Source organism: Heptranchias perlo, chromosome 20 (genome assembly GCF_035084215.1).
Source record: "Heptranchias perlo isolate sHepPer1 chromosome 20, sHepPer1.hap1, whole genome shotgun sequence".
Lineage (NCBI taxonomy): Eukaryota > Metazoa > Chordata > Chondrichthyes > Hexanchiformes > Hexanchidae > Heptranchias > Heptranchias perlo.
Genome location: NC_090344.1, coordinates 23,189,848 through 23,209,837, shown reverse-complemented (window position 1 = coordinate 23,209,837; position 19,990 = coordinate 23,189,848). Strand labels below are relative to the sequence as shown.

At 44.4% G+C, this 19,990-nt stretch overlaps 3 non-coding genes across 3 annotated transcripts; 2 read left to right on the top strand and 1 right to left on the bottom strand.

Moving 5' to 3' along the window:
* Window positions 1-4,526: 4,526 nt before the first annotated feature.
* On the top strand, window positions 4,527-4,600 carry trnan-guu (transfer RNA asparagine (anticodon GUU)). Its single transcript has one exon. It is a non-coding gene; the product is annotated as a tRNA-Asn (tRNA).
* Window positions 4,601-9,823: 5,223 nt separating this feature from the next.
* trnai-aau (transfer RNA isoleucine (anticodon AAU)) lies at window positions 9,824-9,897 on the bottom strand. The gene has a single exon. It is a non-coding gene; the product is annotated as a tRNA-Ile (tRNA).
* A 4,753-nt stretch (window positions 9,898-14,650) lies between these two features.
* On the top strand, window positions 14,651-14,732 carry trnas-cga (transfer RNA serine (anticodon CGA)). Its single transcript has one exon. It is a non-coding gene; the product is annotated as a tRNA-Ser (tRNA).
* Window positions 14,733-19,990: the final 5,258 nt, after the last annotated feature.

Below are 19,990 nucleotides of genomic sequence, written 5' to 3'. Positions count from 1 at the left end.
ATTATTGCCGTCTGTCTCGGAATGGTGTTAATATACAATCTACTCTAATTATACTTTAATCAAATTGGTGCCTCTGTTTCACTGCGAGAGAGAAGAGGCATTAATGTGTAGACATTGGCTGCAGCAGCTGGATTGCCCCTTTACTTTTCCTCCTGTCCCAATCTTTCTTTAACCTCCTCTGCTGGTGTTGCAGGTTAGATCAGCCATCGCCGTGCAAGGAAGCCTGAGAAGTCCATCAGGGGATAACACAAGAGACAGAGACAGGGATAGATAGAGAAATGCATGCAATGAAAATAAACTGTATAAATAGAATTATACAGTCATTATTTTTTGAGTTCGTTCATGGGATGTGGGCGTCGCTGGCGAGGCCAGCATTTATTGCCCATCCCTCATTGCCCTTGAGGTATGGTTACAGAACAGAAGGAAGTTATTCAGCCAATCGAGCCCGTGCAGGCTCATCGTAAGAGCAATCCAGTTAGTCCCAATCCCCCGCTCCTTTCCGGTAGCCCTGCATTTTTTCCCTTCAAGTACTTATCAAATTTCTTTTTGAAAGCCACGATTGAATCTGCTTCCACCATCCTTTCAGACTGCGCGTTCCAGATTACAACTACTCGTTGGTAAAAAAGTGTTTCCCCATGTCGCCTTTGGATCTTTTGCCAATCACCTTAAATCTGTGTCCTCTGCTTCACGACCCTTCCGCCAATGGGAACAGTTTCTATTTATTTACTTTATCTAAACCCTACATTATTTTGAACACTTCTATCGAATCTCCTCTAAATGTTCTCTGCTCCAAGGAGAACAACCCCAGCACGGGGTAAATGCGGTCAATTAGCTTCAATTCATTTATTTGAGCATTAAACAGCTCTTTAAACGTTGCTGTGACATTATGGTAGCGTGCCGTCGCGGTCTCAGGTGTTCCATCAAATTTCTACGGAGGCGTAGGTTTGAACCCCACTGCTGTTAGAATTTCTGCCAATGTTCATTTTGGCTTGTTCGCAGAAAACCCGATTGTCGTGCGATGGAGCAGAGGATGTGAAAGAAGCTGAAAGTGAAAGTGCAGATATTATTTTCATCGCAATGACTGGACACGTTTCCACAGGTAAGGGCCTCTCACCTTCAGGTTCTTTCCAGCAGAGTGGGACAGGTGATCAAAGTGACTGGGCTCGAGCGGCGCAACCAGTCACTGCGCGGTCCTTATATGACAGTCCAGGGCCGGGAAATGGCGAGGTTGTTATTCGAGGCCCACCGAAACCAACCAATCCTTTTCCTTGTGAAAATTTCGGCCGGAGTTGAAGGTACAATTGGTGTGTTCCAAAATGCAGCTAGTTATTTGCATAGCCGTGTGGTTCCTCTGGCGTATGCTGTTGCAATAGCAGATGAGAACATTTCGGACTGAAATGAGGAGAAATGTCTTCACTCAGAGGGTGGTGAACCTATGGAATTCTCTACCACAGAAGGCTGTGGAACCCAAGTCACTGAATATATGTAAGAAGGAGCTGGATAGATTTCAAGACACAAAAGGCATCAAGGGGTATGGGGAGAGAGCGGGAATATGGTATTGAGCTCCAGGATCAGCCATGATCATATTGAACGGCGGAGCAGGGTCGAAGGGCCGAATGTCTGACTCCTGCTCCTATTTTCTAAGTTTCTATTTACAATTGGTGTGTTTTGTAATGCATCTAGTTATTTGTTCAACCATGTGGTTCCTCCAGCCTACTCTGTCGCAATCGCAGATGAGATGGTTAGTCTTCTTAGTTTACAGAAGGAGGCTTCGGAATTGGAGCCACAAACTATGATTTTGATCCATCTCCAAATTATGGGATTTAGTTTGAGCTTTAACCCTGCGCTTTAGACGGCTCAGCCACGATACTTTCCATCTTGCGATCTTCACGTGCTACTTTTACAGGAATAGAATTACTCCAAGCAAGAATTATACCCCTCAAGCACCAATGCTCGCACCGCAGCAGGATGAATGTGTCCAGTTAGAAACCGGTCTGAAGGAACATCCCGTCTGACAGAGCTGGAAGTCTAGCAGATTGTCTTCCGCGGTAAGCAGATGATGAGCCTCCTTCTTGAGAGTGTTTCGCCAATCCAGCTCAGAGTGGATTAAGCATTATAAATTCGGGTGGGACTGGAGCCACTTGTATAAGAGAAAGTGGATGGGTGCTGTTTCCCTTCCTTGACAGATATTAATGATCCTGTTCCGGTTTTGCTGCAAAATTTCACTTCCCAGCTCCGAAATCAACGAACTAAAATTTAACGGTGGTGCGATGCGAACACACAATTTCTGAGCGAAAAGTCCGATGTGCTACCCATTGCGCGACTAAACCGGTTATGAATTATATGATTTCACATTACCCATATGCTGCTTATGAACTTATGATGCGGTCGAGAAAGTGGTTCGAAAGCTCAGTGGGGTTTCAAATGAACTCCTGAGAAAGTTTGTCCAATGCATAGTGCTCTCTCTCCCTCTTTCTTTTGCTCTCTCTCGCTTTCTCTCTTGAGCTCTCACTCTCCCCGTTTATCTTTCGAGGGTTCGAATACAAATGGGTGGAAATTATGTTTCAGCTGCACAGAGCTCTGGTGAGACCCCATCTGGCGGACTGCATTCAGTTCTGGGCACCCCAACTCAAGAAGTATGTATTAACCTGGAGGCTCGAGGGGCTGAATGGCATATTCCTGTTCCTATTTTGCAATGAATGAAACAATAATTCAAGAATCGAGACGCTAATGTATCAGGATGAGTGAGTGAAGAATGTTTTCTGTTTGAAGTACTGATTTCATTAATTGAATATCCTCAGTGACTCAGCTCAGTGCAGTCCAGTCCAAACACCTGCTCGCACAAAGTGGCATTTTCTTTGAGAACACGAAAGACGTGTTCAGGCCATGACAGTACCGAGTGCGGGTAGGCCTGTGCGTGAAATGGAAAAGTGAGGTGAAATACTCCTACAAGCAGCGGATGTCTCTGTTTCCATTTCCAAAATGCACGCACGCACCGGCCGAATCGATGCAGCTCCTGGGAAAGCTACGAGGCGAGGCAGGGCTGCAGTGGACCATTTGAAGCAACTGAAACGCAAAAGATTCCGCCCGTTTCACGTGGCATCTCCTGTTTCTGACTATTTTTCCCCTCCCGCTTCCTCTACTCCTCCAGCTGCCAGGTGAATTAGATGCTTGATGAAAACACAGTGGAATTCATGAATCCCATCCTGACCTGGACAGCAGGGAGAGAGAGGGAAAGAACAGTGCTGGCCATTGAGAAGGGATGGATTTTGCACATGCCTGGAAAATAGACACAAAGATCTCATCTCCCTGCTTATTTGGTATGTGGGATATCTTAATGCTCAGGTGATGATATCACTGCCCCCCCGGCCCATGATCTCCACTCGCACTCTCCTTCCAATCTCACACACCTTTGCTTAGGTTTGAAATCGTGTAAGTTTTCACACTGCGATTCAATTTGAAGAAAGCGATGCTGTGATAACCTGGGGCTATTGAGGAGTTGCAGTGCAAGAAGGCTAATGATAACAGTGACAGTTCTGACACTGTGAGCGACAGTTAAAGGTGAACAACATTTAAAGTCTCATGCAGCAGGTCTGGGTCCAAATCTTTCACGTGGCATCTCCTTCTGCTCCTGTCACTCATTTACCTCCACGGAGAGTTCATTTGGAATTCCTGTGCGGCTGCATTGCGCATTTTCCAGTTCTGCTTCGAACAATCGGGACTTTAAAGGCACCTCTGTGACCTGCACTTTCTTTAAATGAGTTTAGTTCGCGTTGCATTCGACTGTGAAATCGCTTTCGGATTTCATCTCAATGAACCAGACTGTGACCGCATTGTATCTGTCAGCGTGTAAGTGGCGAGGTTGGGGTCAGCACGGGTCGTTTTCAACTTTTGAAATCTCACCAATTACAAGAAAAAAGAGACATTGAATCAAACTGTCCCTGTCAGTGATGAATTGAAGGGAATATCGCTCCAAGCAGATCTGGACAATGCGCAGTGCAGCCGCACAGGAGTTCCAAATCCACCCTCTCGCCACTCGGCAATCGCATTATCTGAACTTTACTCTGACCCAGTGTCACCGCGCTGAAATCGAATGTTTGTCGGCCACATTTTTTCATAACATCATAGTTACTGGTTTAATGGTGAAAACTGCCGTCCGCTGCACTGCAAGTACAAGAGACAATTTTGTAGACACCGTGTAGTATCACAGACCTGCTCGTTGGACCTGCTCGTTTCATCTCCTCTCATTTTCACCACACCTGAATATGACTGGAACAGAGAATGGAGAATCACAGCTCGAAAAATCAATCCTCTCTGCCACGATGCGACTCAGACTTCCAACATACAGATGTGTAATGGCAAGGTGAGTTTAATGTTCAGAAATAATAGAGCACAGATTTTCACTCATGCAAGCTTCACACCCTTTATTTTGGAAAAGTAAACTGATGGTGGAGAGATGTTGTATTCATCGCGGCAACCTGAATTTTTAGCTGGTTGAATCAATGGCTCAAAAACAAAAGTGTCGTGTCTCTGTGGCGCAATCGGTTGGCGCGTTTGGCTGTTAACTAAAAGGTTGGTGGTTCGAGCCCACCCAGGGACGGTGGGAAAATTTTACCTTACGTTTCATGGTCTCGTATTTCCTGGTTTCAAATATATGTTTTGTCTGCAAAAAAATGCACGGTTTCGATGGCCAGCTGAGCACGGCCAATCTTCCACCATTTAACCTGAGATTGCCTTCACGGAAATCAGAATTCTTCTTGACAGACAAGGTCGAAAGATTGGAGGAGAGCCGCTTCACTCTGACATGGATGTTTCTGCAGTGAGCGACACCAGACTGTTTCCACAATAAATGTCAGTCCTTTTATTTTGGAAACGCAAAATTGTTTTCGCATTCCGACGGGTTTCAGTTCATTTGTGAACTCCACCACTGACACTGCTGAAGGTTGTAGGCTCATAGGATGGGACCTCCAGGAGTGGACTGTAAGAAAGCTGGGTTTCGGCATCCTGACAAATATATGCCGAGGAACCAGAGGAAACCTTACGAAGGAACCGTCTGGGGTTTTATCTGTTAGTTTAGGTCTCAGGGTGAATGATTCCTGACTCCCCGAACTGTCTTACGTTTAACTCAGGTCAGATCAGGATGAATTCTGTTTACAGGAGGATAGTGTCAAATATCACCAACAATCGAGGGGTTCAAAATCAGCCATTAGAGAAGCTACGAGATCATTGGAAAAGAAGATGGTGCACAATTGTGGGAATAAAAGCAAACGCCTTTTCAGCTGCGTCGGGAGTCAGAAGACCATTAAAGATAGTTTAGGTCCACTGAAAGGCAGTTCAGGACAGATTCCCGGACTGTGGCAGAGCTGTTAAATTATTATTTCTCATCAGCCTGCACTCCTGTGATTGATGCTGAGATTCCAGCTGTGGGATGCGCTGTCGACAATAACATCATAAATATTAAAATAGAAAGTGATGTCATCTTGGATAAAATACGAAATCTCAAAATAGATTGTGCTCCAGGTCCAGATGATATTCACCCACGGGTGTTTTAAGAGAAGGGACGGGTGGTCTGTGAGCCCCTTGCCTGTATCTTCAACAGCTCAATAGAGTCAGGGATTGTCCCTTGAGATTGGAAGGTAGCTCACGTAGTTCCCATTTTCATTAAAGGGGACAAATCAGAGACTGGGGATGACGGGCCCATCAGTGTGACATCGATCAGAGGGAAGATGCTTGAAGGGATCCTAAGCGATGCTGTTTTGACCACGGGGAAAGAGAAGGAGCCATTCGAGATACTCAACGCGGCTTCCGAAAAACAAGGTCGTGTCTTACAAACTTGCTTGAGTTTTTTGAAGAAGTTGCTGGGTTAGTGGATGAGGGTAATCCGGTTCACATTGTCCATCTCAGGGGTGTCAAACTCATTTTCGATGGTGAGCCTGATCTGATATCATGGCACTTGGCCTGGGCCACATTCCGCAAAAGTTATTAAACTGGAAATAGATGAAGATTAACTATATTGGTACTTACTTACGTTTAGATTTTATTTATTGCTGCTGCTCCCGATACCTGGCACCTCTTAGCTTGAACCATTGCATCAACATTTGGAGTAAATGACTGGGCTGTGTGATGTCTTGGATAAAAACATGAGGAGAACTTGTCATTAAAGAACTTTGGAAGTGATTTCCACAATTTCACAACTCCCTGTGTAAAGAGATTTCTCTTGATCACTGCACTAAAGCAGAAAGTAGGGGTTAAGGGTCGCTCCTCAGACTGGTAAAAGGTGGAAAGTGGTGTTCCACAATGATCGGTGCTGGGACGACTGTTCACAATTTATATAAACGATTTGGACTCGGGAATCGGATGGACAATTTCAAAATTTACGGATGACACCAGTTTGGGGCGGGGTAAAGTAGATACTGATCAAGACTACAAAAATATACAAGAAGACATTAATAAACTTGCAGAATGGGGGTGTAATTGGCAAATTAATTTTAATAAAGATGAGGATGAAGTGGAGCATCTTGGTAGCAAGAACAAGGAGGCCTCATAATGCTTGGATAATAAGAGTCTATATGGGGTAGAGGAGTAGAGAGATCTGGGGACACAGATCCACAAATCACTAAAATTAGTGATGCAGGTTAAAATGGCCATTAAAAAGCAAACCAAACACTCGGGTTCAATTCTGGAGGGATAGAATTGGAAAGCTATGTTAAACTTGTATAGAACCTTGATTAGACTACACTTGGAGCACTGTGAACCGTTCTGGTCTCCATATTATATGAAGGATATAGAGATACTGGAGAAGGTGCAAAAAGGATGTCACCATTTTAGTGGTCGCTGGATTTGGTGTCTCTGTGTAACTGACCCCTGTATTTGGTGTCCAAATGTAAATGATCCCTGGACTTGGCGTCTCAGTGCAAGTGGTCCCTGGATTTGGTGTCTCTGTGTAAGTGGTCTCGAGATTTCGTATCCCTGTGTCCGTGTCCTTGGATTTGGTGTCTCAGTGTTAGTGTTTCCTGGATTTGGTGTCCCAGTGTAAGTGGTCCCTGGATTTGGTGTCTCAGTGTTGGTGTTCCCGGATTTGGTGTCCAGTGCAAGTTGCCCTCGATTTCGTGTCACAGTGTACGTGGTCCCTTGTGAATTGAGGCATCGCTCGTGGAATTTTTCACCTCCTTCCACTTTTGCAAAAATTGTTGCCAGCTTATTAAAGCCATTAACTGGCTCTCGGGTAGGGCACAGAAAAAATGAGACATCGTCAGTTTCCCTGAGAATGACAGGTCTGAATTCGAGTGAGAGAACATTTAGCAATTAAACCAGACTGGGCGGGTCGGGCCTGAGTTGCGAATTACTAACGGAAAAGTAGCGGCCAGTTTACTTCGCACCATGGGGAAGGGCTGAGCACTCAGGTTTCTGTATAATTTATTTATTTATTATGTTTGTTGCTTCCCTGGCACCAACCTCGATGGGATGACAATAATTAATTTTCTGTTCACCAATTCCGGCTTTCAATGGCGGGGCATTTCCCCACAGTCTCCCGCGCCTCAGAATGTGCCCCATCAATGACGACAGGAGACCAGTGCGCGGTGCCAAGACCGGGCTGTGCTCTGAGCATGCGCAGTGCGAGTGGTGGCGAAGGACTGAGGAGGAACAGGCGTGTCGGAGGCCGGGAGAAGACGGGGGAGTAATTGGACCTATGGTTAGGCGGAGAAGCGTCACAAGCACCTGATGGCGTCTTGAGGCCACAAATCCGAGTCCACAGGCCCAGTGTTTGCACCTCGGTGACAGGCCCGACCAGCAGCCGTCCGAAAATCAGTGTGACTGGCCGCCATCTTGCGAGCGGAAGTCATGGTCGAATCTTGGCGCATGCGCGGCCATCTTGGCACTGGAACAACGAGTGGGCGGGGTTTCAGGGTCCCAGTGACCGGTCACAAAGAGTGGGCGGGGCTTCACGGTCCCAGTGACCGGTCACAAAGAGTGGGCGGGGCTTCACGGTCCCAGTGACCAGGAGAGAAAACCATTGCCTCATTGATTTTATTCTCACTCTGCCCACAGCGGGTGTGGAACTGAACCCAATCAGAGGAGAGGGAGGGAGAAAACTGGGAGTGGAGGGAAGAAATATTGGAGATGGTGGGATGGGTTTGGATTTCAGCACAGGAAGGAGGGAGAGTGTGTGGGACGGGGATTTACGGCTTTGGCGGAAAAGAGTGGATGTAAAGTTCCATAGAAACTAGAATTGTCTGTTCCAAATTTCGATCCTTTATTTAGAGTGATGACTTTTGTAAACTTTCACAGGGTATTAGAAGGGGAGGATTTGCAGACGGGAAATTCAAACCAAATATCACATCAAGATCTGACAGAGTCACTCGATTCACCAGGACCTGAATATCATCGACCTTTGAATGTGGAAGGAGAAATGTTTGTCTTTTCTGTCTGTGGGACAAGAATTCAAACATCAGTGTGACTGGAAAAGCACCGAGACACACACACCCGAGCGAGAGTGTTCCAGTGCACTGACTGTGCAAAGAGCTTTCACCAGTCACACAGTCTGAAAAAACACCGCACCATTCACAGCGGGGAGAAACCGTACACGTGTCCTGCGTGTGGACGAGGCTTCAACTGATCGTCCAACCTGTAGAGACACAAGGACACCCGCACCACGGAGAAACCGTGGAAATGTGGGGACTGTGGGAAGGGATTCAATTACCCATCAGAGCTGGAAACTCATCGACGTAGTCACACTGGGCAGAGGCAGTTCACCTGCTCCACACAAAACAGGAAAACCACAGTTTCCGGTCTGGGGAGCGTTTCCTGATCTCACCCGGAGTGGTACTGAGCCCCACAGAGCAGGAAACGCCCAGGCACAGTCCCAGGCCTGTGCCAGACAGTCGAACTTGGGATGGAGCCGATACAGCTCAGTTGAGAATGCAAAAATTTGAAAGTCCCGAGTTCAATTCCGAATTTCAGCAAAATTTGGTTGTTTGGATCTCATTCTTTGGGTCGAATCTCGCATTAATTTACACTGAAATATTAACCGGCGCTGGAGGCTTGGGGAAGGAGCAGAGAAGCATCAAGGATGAGAAATATTGATAGCATCTTTATTTAGCTTTATTTCTTTCTGCATTTTTCTCTTTTTTTTTCCTCTCTCAGCGCCGGCGAACATTTGATTTGAAGCATTTGATTCCGAAACTGATGCCTTTTCCTCATCTCCGCTCTGTCTGTTTCTAACTGCTTGTGACCGTTAAAGGGAACAGGCCCCGAGTTAAACTTTTATCAGCAAACCGACAGAGAGATATCACAGCGGGAATAAAACTCGTTGCTTCACATTGTTAGATACTCAGTGACTCAGTTTGTAATGTGTGTCAGTAAACATACCCTGATACTGAGTGACACAGATTGTAATGTGTGTCAGTAAACATACCCGGATACTGCGTGACACGGATTGTAATGTGTGTCAGTAAACACACCCTGATACTGAGTGACACAGATTGCAATGTGTGTCAGTAAACATACCCGGACACTGAGTGACACAGGTTGTAATGTTTGTCAGTAAGCATACCTGGAAGAATGGTCCCGGAAATGGAAAGAAATGGAGAGATAGGAAAAGAGACAGTCAGAAAGAGATGGAGACACGGAAAGGTGAGTGAGAAATGAAGGATAAATGAAAAATGAGCGGAAAGATTTTTTTTCTCCGCCCCAGGGGCAAAGGTATATCAAACATTGTAATGAATGCTATTCCAAAAACGATTCCTTCTGAATTTTGCATGAACTTCCTTGTTTGTGAAGTCTGGATTTTCAAAGTCACTCAAATAATGTCATAAATTACTGATGGCCCGGAAGGGGATCGAACCCGCGACCTTGGCGTTATTAACACCACGCTCTACCCAACTGAGCTAACCGGCCATTTTTTTTTCTTACGGCAATCGGTTTGGGGCACTCATTGGGTGGTCTGTGTTTTACTTCTTACACTGCGTTATTCGGTTATTGCACGAACATTGAACACACCACATCCCTTAAACATTGTTACTTGTTTCTGCATAAAACTGGCAAGGGTGTAAATCGAAATTAACAGATAAGGAGCACTTTAATGCGACAAATTTAATTCTGGTAAAAATTATGTTCTGAACATTGAAAGCCCACCCCTGAAACACTGCCCCGCTGTGAAAACAGTGGGCAGGACACTGAGGGACTGCGAAAATTGTGTGCTGAGTTTTCCGTAGTGCAATGCTTGTCATGTTCGCCTTTTACGTGAAAAAGCTCTATTTCAGTTCCCGCATAAAAACATAGTTTTGAGGAACTTGCTTCGGATAAACCTCCAGTCGTCAATTTGTGCTGAGAGAAGGGACAATTATTGTTCCTTCCTGTCAACTTTAACAACGACTGTACCAAATTCCAAGTGTCATAAACTATCAATATTTGAAACCAGACCCTTAAATGCAGTCTGGAAAGTGGAAAACGGTGAAAGTGCATCACATACAAAACACAAAAACTTATTTCAGGTTTCACTATCCATGTTAGTATTTCCGTGATTCTGCAGCACAAAGTTATCGGTTACAACAATTATTCATCTTTCACAGAATTTCATTAGTTTCATCAATTAATTTAATAACGTTCTTTGGTTACTGCAACTACTAGCTTTAGCTCGGTGAAAAATTAATGTTGTTAATCATGCGATGTGATGTTTTTCTCTGGCACAATCATTTAGCGCGTTCGGCTCTTAACCCAAAATTTGATGGTCCAATGACCCCCAAGGGACGATACAATATCCTGGATTTCAATGCGTGTTTTCACTGTAAGAAAATGCACCATAAATGAATTTGATGAAAAGTGACTAATATTGTTGACTTGAAATAGTTAGTGTCCAACTTGACATTGCATCACATCGGAATCGAAATTCAGATTCGGGGCCAGAAAAGCAGATGATGCACGGAGGCAGAGGGCAAGGCTGAAATATTAAATGAGTACTTTGCATCTGTCTTCACCAAGGAAGAAGAAGCTGCCAGAGTCAGTAAAAGAGGAGGTCGTGGAGATACTGGATGGGATAAAAATTGATAAAGAAAAGGTACTAGAAAGGCTGGCTGTACTTAAAGTGGGTAAGTCACACGGTCCGGATCGGATGCATCCTTAGTTTCTGAGGGAAGTAAGGGTGAAAATTTCAGAGTTGCTGGCCATAATCTCCAATCGTCATGAGATATGGGGGTGGTGCCAGACGACTGGAAAATCTCAAATGTTATTCCCTTTTTAAAAACGTGTGCAAGGATAAACCCAGCAACTACAGGACAGTCAGTTAAAACTCGGTGGCAGGGAAGCTTTTGGAAACGATAAATACGGGATAACAATAACAGCCAGTTCGACAAGTGTAGATTAATAAAGGAAACCCATCACGAATTTGTTAAAGGCAAATCGTGTTTAACTAACTTGATTGAGTTTTTCGATGAAGTAAAGTGCCACATAATATGCTTCTCAGGAAAATCGAAGCCCATGGAATAAAAGCATGGATACTAAATTGGATAAATGACAGGAAACAAACAGTCGTGGTGAAGGTATTTTTTTTCGGACTGGAGGAAGGGAGACAGTGTTGTTTCCCAGGGGTCGGGACTAGGACCACTGCTTTTTGATATATATTAATAAATTGGACTTGTCCGGACAGGAACAATTTCAAAATTCGCGGATAACACAAAACTAGTAATTGGAGTAAACAGTGAAGAGGATAATAATAGTCTTCAAGAGTACACAGACGGGCTGGTGGAATGGGCGGACACATGGCAGATAACATTTAATGCAGAGAAGTGCGAAGTGATATATTTTGGCAGGAAGAATGGGGAGAGGCAATATAAACTAAATGATACAATTCTAAATGAGGTGCGGGAATAGTGAGTCCTGGGGGCATATGTGCACACATATTTGAAGGTGGAAGGACAGGCTGAGAAAGTGGTTCTGGGCTTTATAAATAGATGCATGGAGTACAAAATCAAGAAAGTTATGTTGAACATTTATAAAACACTGGTTCGTCGACAACCAGAGTATTGTGTCCAATTCTGGGCACCGCATTTTAGGAAGGATGTGAAGGCCTCAGGGAGCATGCAGAAAAGATTTACTGGAATGGTTTCAGGGATGAGGGACTTCAGTTACGTGGACAGACGGGAGAAGTTGGGATTGTTCTTAGAGCAGAGTCGGTTGAGAGGAGATTTGATAGAAGTGATCAAAATCATGAAGGGTTTTGAAAAAGTAAATAAAGAGAAGCTGTTCCCATTGGCAGAAAGGTCGAGAACCAGACGACACAGATTTAAGGTGATTGGCAAAAGAAACCAAAGGCGAAATGAGTAAAACTTTTTTACGCAGAGACTTGTTATGATCTAGAACGTGCTGCCTGAAACGGTGGAAGCAGATTCAATCGTGGCTTTCACAAAGTAATGGGATAAATACTTGAAGGGAAAAAATTGCAGGGCCACGTGGAAAGAGTGTCGGAATGAGACGAACTGGATTGCTCTGACAAAGAGATAGCACGGTCTGGATGGGCCGAATTGACTTCCTTCTGTGCTGTAATCATTCTATGATTCGATGATTGGATGGACAGAGCGGTCTAAAAGGATAGGCGATCGGTTGTGGGTAGCAGGGAAACTTTCGACTGGTTGCACGGCTGTGTTACTGACGGCTCGTTGGTCTCGGATTATGGTTTTCACTTTGGGCGTTTCACTAATTGATATGTGAGAGGTCCGGGGTTCAAATTCCTGGACGAGCCCTCCTGTGTCACTATTTTCAGTGGAAATTCATTCATTTATTTTTCACATCTTTTCAGCGTTGCAGAAGACAGGATTGACTTAATTCTGGAGCATGTTTGACGTTTCGTGGCTCGAATGCAGAGGGTTTGTCGACGCAACACCACATAGGGAAAGGAAAATGTCTCAACGTGGTGTGCAGATTGAAGCTGAATGTGAATCTATCTCTTTTCAGGGGTGCAGAAAGAAAATGCTCCTTCATCGGCCGGGAATCAATCCCCGTCTCCTCGGGTGGCAGGTGAGAATTCTACCAGTGAAACAGCAACGTCCGGACGGTCGCGGCTGCATGTCTCCAGTTGGAAACCTGTCTGAAAGAACATATAGTCTCACAAATCTCCTGTGAGTACCCTGTGCATTCTGAATAACAGCCGTGCATCAAAGGCGCTCGCAGCTGCGGTAGTCGCTTGGTTCAGACGTTAAATCTGAAACCCAATGGGGTATTCCGGCAGAAGTTGGAACCGTGCTATCGGCGCTATTGTGTAAAGTTTTGTTCAATGCTCAAATAAATATGAACTGGAGATAACGGGCTGCAATTCCTTCCCTCAGAGAGATACTCCACCGCGGCAGATCATTTTAACTGGGAGCCCAGTGGTCACTTGCAAAATATCAAGATACGTGAAGGGAACTTCACAATATTCCACAACTGTCCAAAACTGGGCACCGCACTTTATAAAGGATGTGAAGGCGTCAGACAGGGTGCAGAAATATTTACTGGAATGGTTCCAGGGATGAGGTCTTCAGTTACGTGGGGAGACTGGAGAAGCTGGAGTTCTTCCCTTCGAGCAGAGAAAGTTGAGTGGAGATTTGATAGAAGTGTTCAAAATCATGACGGGTTTAGATAAAGTAAATAAAAAAAAACTGCTCCCGTTGGCGGAAGGGTCGAGAACCAGAGGACGCAGATTTACGGTGGTTGACAAAAGAACCAAAGGCGAGAAAAGGAAAAACTTCTTAAACTCGCGAGTGGATATAATCTGGAATGCATCGCCTGAAAGGGTGGTGGAAGCAGATTTAATCCTTGTTTCTAAGAGGAATTGGATAAGTATTTGAAGGGAAAATATTTGCAGGTATACGTGGAAAGAACGGGTAATGGGACGATCTGGATTGCACTTAAAGAGAGCTGGCACAGGCTCGATGGGCCGAATGGCCTCCTTCTGTGCAGTGACGATTCTATGATTCTATATCTCCCAATCTCCATCGTAAATGCTGCTAACTTGACGTTAGGTTTTTTCGATACTTTTATCTCTCTATCTCTCTCTGTCTCTGTCTCTCTGTGTTTCCCCCCTGATGGACTTCTCAGGCAGCCTTGAACGGCCAAAGCTGATCGAACCTGCGCCACCAGCAGAGAAGGGTAAAGATCGAAAGACTGAGGCAGGAGGAAAACTAAAAATCCAACCCAGATGATGAACTCGCAGATAATATCTACACATTAATGTCTCTTCGTCCTCATAGTGAAAACATCAGTAATTTTATTCCAGTATAAAAAGAAAGAAAGTCTTGTCTTTATAAAGCGCTTTTCACGACCTCAAGACCTCCCAAAGCGCTATACAGCCAATGAGGTATTTTTGAAGTGGAGTCAATGTTATACTTGTGGTCGAGTGGATAATCTGCGGATGCCGAGGGAGACAACAATGTAACTTTCGAGAAATTAATTCTGAAAAGTCTCACTTGGCATGACAAGTCGCACATTCAAAACGAATGTGGTAAAGAGAGGCTAATATTGTTGATATGAAATAGTTAGTGTACAACTTCACATTGCTGTGCATCGGAATAGAAAAAGTGATCGGATGGATCGCAGGATGGCCGATCGGCGATGGGTTGCACCGAATTCTGCACTGGTTGCACCCTTTTGGTAGCAGTAGCTGTTCTGTTTTTTTATAGCTGCGATGGCCGAGTGGTTAAGGCGTTGGACTCGAAATCTAATGGGGTTTTCCTGCGCAGGTTCGAATCCTGCTCGTAGCGCTATTTCTTATAGATTTGTTCAATGATCAAACAAATTAGGACTGGAGTTGACGGACCGTGTTCCCTCCCTCAGAGAGATGATCCAGCGTGGCAAATGCTTTAAATTCGGAGCCAATGGTCTCTTGCAGAGTTGCACGGCACGTGAAAGAATCTCCACCAAGCTCCATCTTAAATTCTGCTCGTTCGCAAAGCTTGATATTTATCCGATTTGTTTCTATACTTTAATCTCTCCCTGTCCCTGTCTCTTGACTCTCTGAATTTTCCCCTGATGGACTTCTCAGGTTTTCTTGAACGGCCAAGGATGATCGAACCTGCAACACCAGCAGAGAAGGGTAAAGATGGAAAGACTGAGACGGGGGGAGAAGCAAAGGTGCAACCCAGTTGATGTATTCGGAGCTATTGTCCACACATTTATGTCTCTTCGACCTCACAGTGAAAAAAATCAGCAATTTGAATACAGTGCACTTATGGCAGAGTGTTTAAATGCGAGTGTTGAGACAGACACCAATCGAACCGTTGCCATGGTGATGATCGAATCTAAACACTGGACCACAAGGAAACGCTGAAAATTCTTTGGTGCGAACAAGCAGACCAACGCGGCCTTTCCTACTTGCCTCTTTGTAATTCAGGTCATTATCGTGCGAGACAAGCTGCTCGCAAAAAAATGGCATTTTCTGTTCAAACTACTATCGCGACAGAAGGTGATGTTCAGACAATGACAGCACCAAGTGCAACTAGGCATGTACATGAAATGGAAAGTGAGGTAAAATACTACCACAAGCTGCTGATGGACATGTTTCCATTTCCAAAATTCACGAACCTGAATGCAGCTCCTGGGAAAACTGCAAGGCCACGCAGGTCCATCATGAATCATTTGAAGCAACTGGCAGTTTAAAGTGGCATCTCCTCCTGCTTCTGTCGGGGGCGAAGTAGAGACACCGTCGTTATAAACGTACAGTTTGATTTTGTACAGAACTGTACAGAGAAGGAGCACATCTACTGGGGCTGTGAGATATTCTATATTATTCATATTTAACCACAAGAATATCCGCAGTCAGAAGCTGAAAAGAAGGGAGAGATAAGAGGCCTGAAAATAAACACAGAGCTGAATGAATCACGGAAGAGTGAAAGAAAAGTAAATCTTACCAGTTCTGTTGTGTTCCGTGCGCAATCTTGGGCGCTCCCCGATGGACTGATGGTGAGAATTTAATGCTCCCACCAACGCATGAGTTCGATTCCAAGTCAGGGAATTAACTTTAGCAAAAGTTATTAAATTAATTACATGAAACTAATTAAACCCTGTTGGTAGATGAATGACTGTTTTATTCACCATTAATCAAACGATAACTTTCTATTTCATACTGAAGGAGATGTTGACGTGGTTATCGAGAGACAGTCAAAACTTTAATCAGATTTTTATGCTTTGCAGGTGATCAAATTTCATCATTTTATAGACTGTATCTTAAGGGTATGATTAAAAGCTCAGTGCAGCTGTTGTTAAATTTAAAATGAATAGGAAATTGTCGCCTTTTATTACAAGAACGCCCGAACCGGTTCTACGATCAAGATGAAAGTAACGCAACGAGGAACATCTGATACAAAAATCCCCACCGTTTTGCTTTTCCAACATAAAGGGTGTGACATTTATTCTCTGAACATAGGAACAGTCTGGTCTCGCTCACTACAGAAATCTCCATGTCACAGCGAACCCGCTCTCCTGCAGCGAGTGCGGCCTCCCTTCGGGCCTTTCGGGGGCTTGTCTGCCAAGGAGAATTGTAATTTTCTTGCTTCCAAAACATACATTGAAACCCTGGAACTTTGAGGCGATGAATCCTGAGGAAAAATAAAATAAGAGCTCGAACCATCAAACTTCCGTGCAAACCGACAGCACCAACTAGACAGGTGAAGAGGTCACCTGCTGAACCAATAATTAATTGGGCTAAACTTTGAGTTTGCAGCGACCAATATAACAACTGTCTACAGTCAGTCCAAAATGAATGGTTGAAGCTTGTAGGAGTGAAAATCCAAACAGCCGGTCTTCACTCTTAAACCAGCAACTGTGAAGAAAAACATGCCGGAGAAATACTCGCTTTCAGTGCGGTGACACTGGGCCAGAGTAAAGCTCAGTTAATATGATTGGTGAGTGGCTGGAGGGTGGATTTGGAACTCCTGACCGACCGCACTGTGCATTTTCCAGATCTGCTTGGAGCACCAATCCCTTCAATTCATCACTTACAGGGACAATTCGATTCTCGGTTTCATTTCGCTGACGCTTGGTGAAATTTTACAAATTGGAAGCGATCAGTGTCAAAGCTAACCACGTCACCGACATGCTCGCAGATACAAAGCGGCCACACTCTGCTTCAGCAAGATGAAAGCCGAGAGCGATTTCACGGTCAAATATAATGGCTAACAAAACTTATTCAAAGAAAGTGCAGGTCGTTGAGTTGCCTTTAAATTCCTGATTGTTCGCATTGAACTTCTTCCCATTGCGTTTGAGAGCCACGTGGGGCGATTTGGGGACTTCATTTCATTTTATGCAGAAGTTTCAAATGCAGTTCAAGGTCAAAAGTCCTGGGACCACTGTTGTTCACAATTTATCGGTGCTGGGACCACTGCTGTTCACAATTTATCGGTGTTGGGACCACTGTTGTTTACAATTTGTCGGTGCTGCGACCATTGTTGTTCGCAATTTATCGGTGCTGGGACCACTTTTGTTCACAATTTGTCGGTGCTGCGACCATTGTTGTTCACAATTTATCGGTTCTGGGATCACTGTTGTTCACAATTTACCAGTGCTGGGACCATTGTTGTTCACAATTTATCGGTGCTGGGATTACTGTTGTTCACAATTTATCAGTGCTGGGTTTGAGAATGCATACGGGGCGCCCTTTTAATACAAATGCATATGGGGTAAGCTTTTAGTGGTTTATAGTGAGATACCTCCATAGCGAAGTAGCAGTGTGGTGAACCAATGGTTAATATAAGTAGCCCATTTTGCCAGCTAGAATTAGAAACAATGAGCTTCTTCTTTGACCACCTGTTTACGTTATTAATTTTCTTTATGTATAAGCCTGCCTTGTGTTAATCAAGCAAAGAGATATGATAAAGTTGAATTCTAGTATAAGGAGTTGTCATGCAGCTGCATTAATGAATGGATCTCCCTTTGCAGGCAAGGTCAAAAAACATCCCAAGCCAGAGATAAGGTAACCTCCCTTTTCCTTGGCATACACATGAACAAGTATTACCTGTGAGTGGTCGGTCATTATGTCAGTTCGCATGGCTTGCCAAGACTCAGCTTATGATTGGTTTTAACCCCTTGCTACTCATGTCCCTCCCCACTCTGAAAATGTATAATTGTGTGGAACTGCCTATGTCATTTTGCCTGCTCTATGAGATTGACCAGACTCTGTCAAGAGTTGAAATCAATTCTATAGATAAGGTCAGCTGCAGCTAATAAATTGTGTTAAAATTTCAAGTGTTATTCTCATCAGTTATTGCTGAACCAGACTAAGGGTAAAGAAATCCGGTATCGTCAGGTCCACTGTTTTTCACAGTTTATCGGTGCTGGGGCCACTGTTGTTCACAATTTATCGGTGCTGGGACCACTGTTGTTCTCAATTTGTCGGTGCTGGGTCCACTGTTGTTCACAATTTATCGGTGCTGGGTCCACTGTTGTTCACAATTTATCGGTGCTGGGACAACTGTTGTTCACAATTTATCGGTGCTGGGTCCACTGTTGTTCACAATTTATCGGTGCTGGGTCCACTGTTGTTCACAATTTATCGGTATTGGGACCACTGTTGTTCACAGTTTATCGACGCTGGGGCCACTGTTGTTCACAATTTATCGGTGCTGGGACCACTGTTGTTCTCAATTTATCGGTGCTGCGACCACTGTTGTTCACAATTTATCGGTGATGGGACCACTGTTGTTCACAATTTATCGGTGCTGGGACCACTGTTGTTCACAATTTACATTAATGATTTGGTCACAGGAATCGGAAATACAATTTTAAAATTGACAGACAGCACATAATTGGGAGCTGTAGTTAATACAAAGGAAAAATGCGAAAAATACAGGAAGACGTCAGTAAACTTGCAAAATGGGCGTGTAAATGGCAAATTAGTTTCAATATTTATTGTGTATTCCCTTGCCTTGTTTGCCCTCCCTAAATGCATTACCTCATTCTCCAGATTGAATTGCATTTGCCACTATTCTATCCACCTGTCCATTCCACTGATATCTTCCTGCAGTCCACAGCTTCCCTCCTCACCATCAACCACACGACCAATTTTTGCATCTTCTGCAAAATTGTTAATAATACCCCGTACATTTCAATCCAAATCAATGATCTGTACTACGAAAAGCAGCGACCTAGTACGGATCCCTGCGGAACCCCACTCGAGACAGCCTTGCAGTCACAAAAACACCCGTCGACCATTACCCTTTGCTTCCTGCCACTCAGTCAATTTTGGATCAACTTGACAATTTCCCTTGGATCCAACGGGCTTTTACACTTTTGACCAATCTGCCATGTAGGACTTTGTCAAAAGCCTCGCGAAAATCTATGTGGACTACAAAAAACGCACTACCCTCATCCACCTTCCTTGACACCTCCAAAAAAATTCAATTCAAACGACCTTCCCTTAACAAATCCATGCTGACTGCCCTTCATTAATCCGTCCCTTTCTGAATGAAGATTAATACTTTCCCCCAGAATTGTGCTCAATACCGAGGTTAGGCTGACTGGCCTGCAATAATTCGATCTATTCCTTTCTCCCTTTTTAAACAACGGTACAACTTCAGCAGTCCTCCAATCCTCCGGCATCACATCTGCAGCCAGGGAGGATTGGAAAATGATGGTCACAGCCTCCGATATTTCCTTCCTTGCTTCTGTTAACAGCCTGTGATATATTTCATCCGGGCCTGGCGATTCAGGTGGAGTGATTTGGGGACTTCCTTTCCCTCTTTGCAAACGTTCACACCGCAGGTCAAGATCACAAGTCTTGGTCCAAATTTGGACTACTTCCGGGTTTGAACCTCAAATCGTGAATTTTACCACGACCCCAACGAGCCCAGAAACAAGAACGTGTCTTTAAATTAACGTGTTCCAGACACATTCTTTGAGAGGTCTGTCTGCACAATGAAAGGGCGTTTTTGAACAGTCATTCGGTTGTCCGTTTCCTCCTGAACAAACACCACAGTGTTATTTTGTCGCTCAATTCCACAAATTAGGTAAAATAACGAGCTGCACA